General features: G+C 41.0%; 1 pseudogene; it reads right to left on the bottom strand.

The window, feature by feature from the left end:
- Positions 1-210: 210 nt before the first annotated feature.
- LOC109738550 (uncharacterized) lies at positions 211-1,245 on the bottom strand (annotated as a pseudogene).
- Positions 1,246-10,370: the final 9,125 nt, after the last annotated feature.

The following is a 10,370-nucleotide window of genomic DNA, read 5'->3' as shown; positions in this document are numbered from 1 at the left end:
GCATAGGTCTCACCATAGTCCATACCTTAGACTTGTGTAACCTTGAGCTACAAGACGAGCTTTGTTGCATATGACTTGTCCATCTTTATATTGCTTGTTACAAAACACACATTTGGTTATCATGATGTTTTGCTAATCCTTGGCCTTCTCAACCAATGTCCAAACTTGATTCCCCTCGAGGTTGTGTAGTTCATCATGCATAGAATTCACCCAATCGGGGTCTTCAAAAGTTTCTATGTGGTTTTGATCAAAGGTTTACAAAGCAAGTCATATCCCATTCCCAGCTAGCCGTCCGATTCTTTATCAAACAACAGGAGTCAAAATATGGAATGACGAGCAAATTTAGTATAACATTACCAGCTAGCCACGCCAGCGCTAAGAACTTACCATATCAACACCACAATTCCAATCCGGGGCCAGAACAAATTGAACCAACCCAATAACAATCGAAACCTAGAGAGGAATTCCTCCTAAAACCATCAATCAAAAACCTAAATCTCGCACCGCCACCTCGGCCGCCACTGATCAGTGATCAAACTGCTAGTAGCATCAACCTCACCCTCTTCGCATCTCGAGGCGGGCTCTCGTCCTCGTACCCCGGCCACCGCTGACGCCGGCAGGTTCTGGTCGAAGTCCCTCAGCAGCGACGCCGCCTTCACCTTGGCAGCCTCCTTGTCATTGTCGATCCCGTCAGCCGCGGCGCCGCCCTCGTAGTGCAGGCGCTTGTGGCCGCCCAGCGCCGGTCCCGACCGGAACGTGCGGAGGCAGAGCGAGCACTGGTGCACCTTGGCCTCCACAGGGGCGCCGCCGGACACCTCGTCGCCGCCTGCCGACGCTGTTGGCGGCGTGGGCCGCTTCCTGTGGCTCTTCTTGTGGCCGCCCAGCGCTTGGTAGGACGCATAGATCTTGCCGCACACGGAGCACTCGTACCCCTGCGCCTTGGTCGGCGCCGTTCCCATGCCCTTGACGCCTCCGACGCCTCCATCCTCGACCTCACCGCGCGCCAACATGAGGAGAGAGAGTGCTAGGTACTCCTCCTCGGACTCGGCGCCGTCGACAGATCTGACGCTGCCGCTGCCGCGACGGCGCCTGGAGCGACGCCCTCCCCAAGCCCACGAGTCCATTGGTGGCAGTGGCGGCGGCACGGGCGACTTTCTGGACACGTCGTCGGGCGACATGGCTGGCGGAGATCAGCCCCGACGCAGGGTTGACCGGAGCAAGAGGGAGGTGGACAAGTAGGAGAGTTGTGGGTGTGGGGGTGCGCGAGCGATTGAGATGGAGGTGTGGTTTGGGGTTTCCATATATAGTGGCGCTGGGGAAGTGAGGGTAGTGCGGATTGCGGGGTGTGGCACTGTGCTCTCCTCCAGTGGTTACACGATGGCAGGGAAGCGGGCTGGGGCGCACGAATGCGACCAAGAGGCCGTGTGTGCGCGCCTGTGTCTTAGTTGGTGATCAAGTCATCGTCGTGTCGATGGATGATCTGACGGTCGGGGTGTCATTGGGTTCTGTGTTGGCGTGATCTATGGCCTTCATGAGGGATATGGGGTGTGTTTGTTACGGCGATAAGTCTTCGTCAACGTACTTGGTCTTCATGTGAAACGTAGGTAAACCCCTCCAAAAATGCCAAGAAAGATATCTTGCATTTTTTTGTCTAATACTATGTGTATTATAATAGTAGAATGACAAATTGGCATTTTTTATGATTATACTTGGCATTTTTGTTGCGAGTGAGAAGGTTGGCATCCTCTGTGGTCAAGATCTATGTCCGCCATTGCTGCTTTCGGGATGATATGCATGTATTGATGGAGGACAAATCTAAATCTTTGCATTTGAGATTATATATTCATGTACGCCTTCATCTTTCCATTTAATTCAGGATATGGTAGCCGTCAGTTGACTGAAGCTTAAAAAAAATGGCGCTTCCTTAACCATTAGATTTTACTAAAGTCACAATCACGAGACATCCGGTTAAAACCCCGCATGCAACATGTGTTATATGTTTTCTACATTGTTGCATTTTCCTTCACATTTTTGTGAAAAAATTGTGAGGAGAACGTTAGAATATTTTCAACACTAGCACACAACAATAAAATGTAGACATGCATGCAACAAATTTCCATTCATTGTAGCATGTATGTTTTCAAATGGATCGGCAAAGCATGAAAGATAAGTTAGGGCAGATAAGTGTTCGTTAACGTACTTAGGTCTTTGTGTGACACGTATGTGGTGCTTTCTGGGAAGATATGCGTGCATTGGTGGTGGACGGATTTAAATCTTTACCAGATTACAAAGATTTATGGACGCCTCATCTTGCCATTTTGTGAGGAACTAGTAAATGCGCACATGCAATGCACTTTAATATTTAGGCAATATATTAATTGCACGCGGATATTTGGTATGATATTATTTGTGTTTTAATTCTGTGATTAGTGCAATATTTGGTATGATATTAATTGCGCGTTGAACGCTCGCCATTGAAGCAGTCTAGGTCGTTGGACTGACTTAGTTTGATGGCCGAGATTAGTTGGATCTGCCCCTTTGGGTCTTTTTATATTGGTATAGATACATGACAAGAAAAAAATATGCATGCATGCAACACATTTCCATTTACAGCACAACATGCTTACATAACCTATTGCAACAAATGTTCATGCAGAAACAATGTTTACATTTTAAAATGGATCATAACTATCACGGCATGAAAGACCATGCAGAAACAATAATGAATAAATGCTTCAGACCTTCCCAACATGCGTTCATAACCTATTGCAACAAATCGGTCGTTTGTGCACAACAAACACCATAAACATTTAAAGCGTGTTGAAACACCATATGCTACATCAGAAGTTCACAAATTCTAATCAAAGCTAAACATCAACAATAGAGGTATCGACTTCTGCTTACTGGATCTCATCGGTTGATAACCCACAAGTATAGGGGATCGTAACAGTTTTCGAGGGTAGATTATTCAACCCAAATTTATTGATTCGACACAAGGGGAGCCAAAGAATATTCTCAAGTATTAGCAGCTGAGTTGTCAATTCAACCACACCTGAAAGACTTAATATCTACATCAAATTATTTAGTAGCAAAGTGGTATGGAAGTAACGGTAACGGTGGCAAAAGTAACAATAGCAATTTTGTAGCAATCGTAAGAGTGACAACAGAAAAGTAACTTAGCAAAGATCAGTATGAAATGAGCTCGTAGGCAATGGATCAATGATGGATAATTATGTCGGATGACATTCATCATGCAACAGTTATAACATAGGCTGACACAGAACTAGCTCCAATTCATCAATATAATGTAGGCATGTATTCTGAATATAGTCATACGTGCTTATGGGAAAGAACTTGCATGACATCTTTTGTCCTACCCTCTCGTGGCAGCAGGGTCCTATTGGAATCTAAGGGATATTAAGGCCTCCTTTTAATAGAGTACCGGACCAAAGCATTAGCACTTAGTGAATACATGACCTCCTCAAACTACGGTCATCACCGGGAAGTGTCCCGACTATTGTCACTCCGGGGTTGCCGGATCATAACACGTAGTAGGTGACTATAACTTGCAAGATAGGATCAAGAACACAAATATATTCATGAAAACATAATAGGTTCAAATCTGAAATCATGGCACTCGGGCCCTAGTGATAAGCATTAAGCATAGCAAAGTCATAGCAACATCAATCTTAGAACATAGTGGATACTAGGGATCAAACCCTAACAAATCTAACTCGATTACATGGTAAATCTCATCCAACCCATCACTGTCTAGAAAGCCTATGATGGAATTACTCACGCACGGCGGTGAGCATCATGAAATTGGTGATGGAGGATGGTTGATGATGATGATGATGGCGACGATTTCCCCTCTCCGGAGCCCCGAACGGACTCCAAATCTGGCCTCCCGATGAAGAACAGGGGGTGACGGCGGCTCTGTATCGTAAGATGCGATGAATCCTTCTCTATGACTTTTTCTCCCCGAATGTGAATATATAGAGTTGGAGTTGAGGTCAGTGGAGCCTTGTGGGACCCACAAGACAGGAGGGTGCCCCCCAGGGGGGTGGGCACGCCCTCCACCCTTGTGGACAGGGTGTGGGTCCCCTTTGGTTGATTCTTTTGCCAATATTTTTTATTTATTCCAAAAATAATCTTCGTGAAGTTTCAGGTCATCCTGAGAACTTTTATTTCTGCCCAAAAATAACACCATGGCAATTCTGCTGAAAACAGCGTCAGTCCGGGTTAGTTCCATTCAAATCATGCAAATTAGTGTCCAAAACAAGTGCAAAAGAGTTTGGAAAAGTAGATACGATGGGAACGTATCAACTCCCCCAAGCTTAACCCATTGCTTGTCCTAAAGCAATTCAGTTGACAAACTGAAAGTGATAAAAAAAACTTTTACAAACTCTGTTTGATCTTGTTGTTGCAAATATATAAAGCCAGCATTCAAGTTTTTAGCAAAGATTATGAACTAATCACATTCACAATAACATTTAGGTCTCAAATTTACTCATATCAATGGCATAATCAACTAGCGAGCAATAATAATAAATCTCGGATGACAACACTTTTTCAAAACAATCATGATATGATATAACAAGGTGTATCTCGCTAGCCCTTTCTAAGACCGCAAAACATAAATGCAGAGCACCCCTGAAGATCAAGGACTGACTAGACATTGTAATTCATGGTAAAAGAGATCCAGTCACAGTCATACTCAATATCAATTATAACAACGCATACAAATGATAGTGGTGCTCTCTAACTGGCACTTTTTATAAGAGGATGATGACTCAGCAACAAAAGTAAATAGATAGGCCCTTCGCAGAGGGAAGTAGGGATTTGCAGTGGTGCCAGAGCTCAAGTTTTTAAAACAGAGATAAATAATATTTTGAGTGGTATGCTTTCATTGTCAACATAACAACCAAGAGATCTCGGTATTTTCCATACTAGATACATTATAGGCGGTTCCCAAACAGAATGGTAAACTTTATACTCCCCCACCACCAACAAGCACACTCCACGGTTGGTCCGAGACAACGGGTACCGTCCAACTAACAATACTCCTAGGGGAGTTTTGTTTGCAATTATATTTTGATTTGATTTGAACATGGGTCTAGGCATCGCTGTTACCAGCCATTTTCTCGTGAATGATGAGCAGAGTCCACTCATCGTGAGAATAACCGACCTAGCATGGAAGATATTGACAACCCTAGTTGCTACATGAGCGATTCGAGCATACAAAACAGATTATCATTTGAAGGTTTAGAGTTTGGCACATGCAAATTTACTTGGAATGGCAGGCAAATACCGCATATAGGAAGGTATGGTGGACTCATATGGAACAACTTTGGGTTTATGGAAGTGGATGCACAAGCAGTATTCCCGCTTAGTACAAGTGAAGGCTAGCAAAAGATTGAGCGACCAACTAGAGAGCGACAACAGTCATAAACATGCATTGATATTAACCAACATTGAGTGCAAGCATGAGTAGGATATAAATCACCATGAACATAAATATCGTGGAGGCTATGTTGATTTGGTTTCAACTGCATGCGTGAACATGTGCCAAGTCAAGCCACTTAAACCATTCAAAGGAGGATACCATCCTATCATACTACATCACAACCATTTTAAAAGCATGTTGGCATGCAAGGTAAACCATTATAAACTCCTAGCTAATTAATCATGGCATGAGTAACTATAATCTCTAATTGTCATTGCAAACATGTTTCATTCATAATGGACTGAATCAGGAATGATGAACTAATCATATTTACAAAAACAAGATAGATCGATGATACGTCTCCAACGTATCTATAATTTTTGATTGTTCCATGCTGTTTTATTATCAATCTTGGATGTTTTATAATTATTTTATATCATTTTTTGGGACTAACCTATTGACATAGTGCCAAGTGCCAGTTGCTGTTTTTCCATGTTTTTTACATCGCATGAATCGATATCAAACGGAGTCCAAATGCCATGAAACTCCATGATGATTTTTTATGGGCCACAAGGGAGGCAATGGGCCCTGGTTGCACCTGGGGGTGCCCCGAGGGGGGCACAACCCACCAGGGCGCGCCAGGAGGCCCAGGCGTGCCTTGGTGGGTTGTGCCCACCTCGGGTGCCCCCGGACCGCCTCTTTGCTCTATAAATTCCCCAAAAATCCACAAACCCTAGGGGAGTCGATGAAATATTCATCCAGCTGCCGCAGAGTCCAGAACCACCAGATCCAATCTAGACACCATCACGGAGGGGTTCACCACTTCCATTGGTGCCTCTCCGATGATGCGTGAGTAGTTCTTTGTAGACCTTCGGGTCCGTAGTTAGTAGCTAGATGGCTTTCTCTCTCTTGTTGAATTCTCAATACAACGGTCTCATGGAGATCCATATGATGTAACTCTTTTTGCGGTGTGTTTGTTGGGATCTGATGAACTTCGAGTTTATGATCAGTTATATCTTTTTATATCCATGAAAGTTATTTGAGTTTCTTTGATCTCTTATATGCATGATCTCTTATAGCCTCGTATTTCTTCTCCGATATTTGGGTTTTGTTTGGCCAACTTGATCTATTTATCTTGCAATGGGAAGAGGTGCCCGGTAGTGGGTTCGATCTTACGGTGCTTGATCCCAGTGACAGAAAGGGAACCGACGCGTATGTATCGTTGCTACTAAGGATAAAAAGACGAGATCTATATCTACCTCCATTTAGATAAACGGATCTTGTCTACATTATGTCATCATTCTTATTGCATTACTCCATTTTTCCATGAACTTAATACACTAGATGCAGGCTGGATAGCGGTCGATGTGTGGAGTAATAGTAGTAGATGCAGGCAGGAGTCGGTCTACTAATCTTTGGCATGATGCCTATGTAATGATCATTGCCTGGATATTGTCATAATTATTTGAAGTTCTATCAATTGCCCAACAGTAATTTGTTTACCCACCGCTTGCTATTTTCCTCGAGAGAAGCCACTAGTGAAACCTACGGCCCCCGGGTCTTCTTTCTCATATATTTGCCTTGCGATCTATTTTTCCTTTGCATTTTTATTCAGATCTATTAAACCAAAAATACAAAAATACTTTCCTGCACTTTATTTTATTTGCGATCTATTATTTCAATCTATTATAATTTTATCCCGTCAACTAGTCGTTTCTGACGCCGTTACCCGGAAGGGATTGACAACCCCTTTAACACGTCGGGTTGCGAGTGGCTGTTATTTGTGTGCAGGGGCTGTTTACATTTTGTTGCTTGGTTCTCCTACTGGTTCCATACCTTGTTTTCATTACTGATGGAAATACCTACCGTTGTTGTGCTACATCATCCTCTCCTCTTGGGGGAAACACCGACGTAGTCTTGGCAAACATCATCAAGGGAATTTCTGGCGCCGTTGCCGGGGAGGATCTTCAACATAAGTAGGTTCCTAATCAGAGATCTCATATCCTCGCAATTTACATTATTTTCCATTTTCCTCTCGTTTTCCTCTCCCCCACTTCACAAAATTTTGTCGTTTTATTCGCCTTCTTTTTCGTTTGCCGTTTTCTCGTCAGATCTCATGTTTGCTTGTGTTGCCATGTGCCTTCTATATGCTTGCATCTTCGCTTGCTAAAACTCTATTGATGTGGATCCCCATCCACTTGCTAATCTTTTAAAAGACCCAATCATGATGAACCAATTGCTAGTGAGTTGAGTGCACTAGATTATTTTTATGAAGTTTTGCTTGAGACTCGTGAATCTGAAAATTGTGATGAAGAAATTTATGAAGTGATTCATGATAGCTCCTTGAATGAAAAGCATGATTGTAATAACTTTACTATAAATTCTATTAATGTCAATTATGCTAATAATATGCAAAACCCCAAGCTTGGGGATGCTTGTTTTGTCATGTCCGCTACTTATTGCAATGATCATGATTGGGGTGATAATGTTTCTTATGATCTTGAAAATTTATTTAAGCCTCATGATGAATATGTTTGTGATAATATTGAAAGTGGGTTTGGAAGAGTGTCAACTTTAGCTAAAAATAATCCCACATATTTGGAGAGTGTTCAATCTTATGAAATTTTTGATAAAAGTGGGTTTGGAGAGGTCATGACTTTATTTGATGATAATCCCACTATTTTGGAAGAGTGTCAACTTTGCATGCATGTGGATCATAAAGATAAAATTTTATATGATAGTTATATTATTTAATTTTATTATGATCCTACATATAATTATTATGAGAGAGGAAAATATGGTTGTAGAAATTTTCATGTTATTAAATTTCCTCTCGTTGTGTTGAGATTGTCAATGTTTTATTCCTCTCCTTTGCATATGCTAGATGTTTCTTGTGTTGATAATTTGTTTTCCTATAAAACTCCTATGCATATGAAGTATGTTAGACTTAAATGTGTTTGTAACATGTTTCATGATGCTCTCTTTGTGTTTCGATTATTATCTTTCATATGAGCATCATTGAAATTTTACGCCTAGCTAAGGGCGTAAAACTATAGCGCTCGTTGGGAGGCAACCCAATGAATAAAATTTATTTTTGCCTTTTGCTTTCTGTTCTTGTGTGTTTACAAAATTATGCTACTGGTATGATTGTGATTTTTATGTCTTAATTAGTGTTTGTGCCAAGTAAAGCCTATAGGATCTTCTTGGTTGATAGTTGTTTGATCTTGCTGAAAAAGACAGAAACTTTGCGCTCACGAAAATAATTCTCATAAATCACAGAAAAGAGATTTTGCCATGATTCTTTTTTCAGAAGATTAATATACAAACTACCCAGGTCTTCCTATTTTGGTAGAATTGTTTGAGTTACAGAAGTATTCGCCAAAGTCAGATTACTACAGACTGTTCTGTTTTGACAGATTCTGTTTTCTTTGTGTTGTGTGCTTATTTTGATGGCTCTATAGTTTTGTTTGATGAGTTTTTGCCATAGAAAAGTTGGAATACAGTAGATATAATACAAAAACAAAATATGAATTGGTTTGATACATCACTTATAGTAGTGGTTTGCTTTCTTATACTAACGGATCTCACGAAAGTTTTGTTGAGTTTTGTGTGATTGAAGTTTTCAAGTTTTGGGTTATCTTACGATGGATGAAGGAAGGATGTAAGAGCCTAAGCTTGGGGATGCCCCGACATCCCAAGCTATTATCCAAAAATGAGAAACAAACTAAGCTTGGGGATGCCCCTGAGTGGCATCCCCGCTTTCTTCCAACAACTATCGGTATTTTACTCGAGGCTATATTTTTATTCGTCACATGATATGTGTTTTGCTTGGAGCGTCTTGTATGATATGTGTCTTTGCTTGTTTTATTTTGTGTTTTAGGTCATCAATCCTTGCTAGACACACTTATTTGAGAGAGCCAAAATTATATCATGACTTGCTAGAATTGCTCTCTATGCTTCACTTAAATCTTTTATGAGCTAGGACTTGCTCTAGTGCTTCACTTATATCTTTTTTAGCACGGTGTGCTTAGTATTTCTAAAGAAATGCTCTCTTGCTTCACTTAGATTTATTTGAGAGTTAGTAAAATTTTAAATAAATTCTCTCTTGCTTCACTTAAATTATTTTGAGAGAAAGAAAATTTGTTATGCTCATGATCTTCAATTATATTTGTTTGAGCTTATGAAAAGCAACACGTGAAAATTAGTCCCAAAGTGATAGATATCCAAGAAGGATAAAGTAAAAAGTTGTCATGAAGATCATTGGACAAAATAAACTTGATTCCTAGTAATAGTTTTTAGATATGATGATGTGATATGTGAGTTATGTTGATGAGTAATTGTGCTCTAGTAAGAATATTGGTGTTAAGGTTTGTGATTCCCTATGCATGCACGAAACTCAATAATCATGCAATGGAAATTATATCCTACTTGTGGTGCATTATTCGGTGTTACTTATGCTTAATGCTTGCTTCACGAAATTATTCGTTTCTTGGTTGGTCGCTTCTCAATCTTTTTGCTAGCCTTCATTTTGCACCAAGTATGGTCTCTACTTGTGCATCCAAAATCTTTTAAACCAGTTTTGCCACATGAGTCCACTATATCTACCTATATGCGGTATTCTTTTGCCGTTCTAAGCAAATTTGTATGTGCCATCTCTAATATTCAAAATAAACTTCTCTTTTGTGTATTTGTTTCGCTCGCGGAACGGTAACGGGTGGCTAATATTTTCCATGCTGGATGTGCTATTCTCACGATGAGTGTTTATTCACTTGTCATTGCACGAGAGTAAGGCAAAGATTTTAGGGATTCCTAGTCTCGAAATGCAAAAATGAATTTACTTTATGTTGTCAAATAATAAATTCCTTGGAAAGTGTTGGTATGGAAGGCACCCGTGGATACGGCTAGCCATGGAAAGTGAAAGAAT

This window comes from Aegilops tauschii, chromosome 2 (assembly GCF_002575655.3).
Source record: "Aegilops tauschii subsp. strangulata cultivar AL8/78 chromosome 2, Aet v6.0, whole genome shotgun sequence".
In the NCBI taxonomy this organism is placed as follows: domain Eukaryota; kingdom Viridiplantae; phylum Streptophyta; class Magnoliopsida; order Poales; family Poaceae; genus Aegilops; species Aegilops tauschii.
Note: the sequence above shows the minus strand (reverse complement) of the source record. Positions and strands in the feature narration are given on the sequence as shown.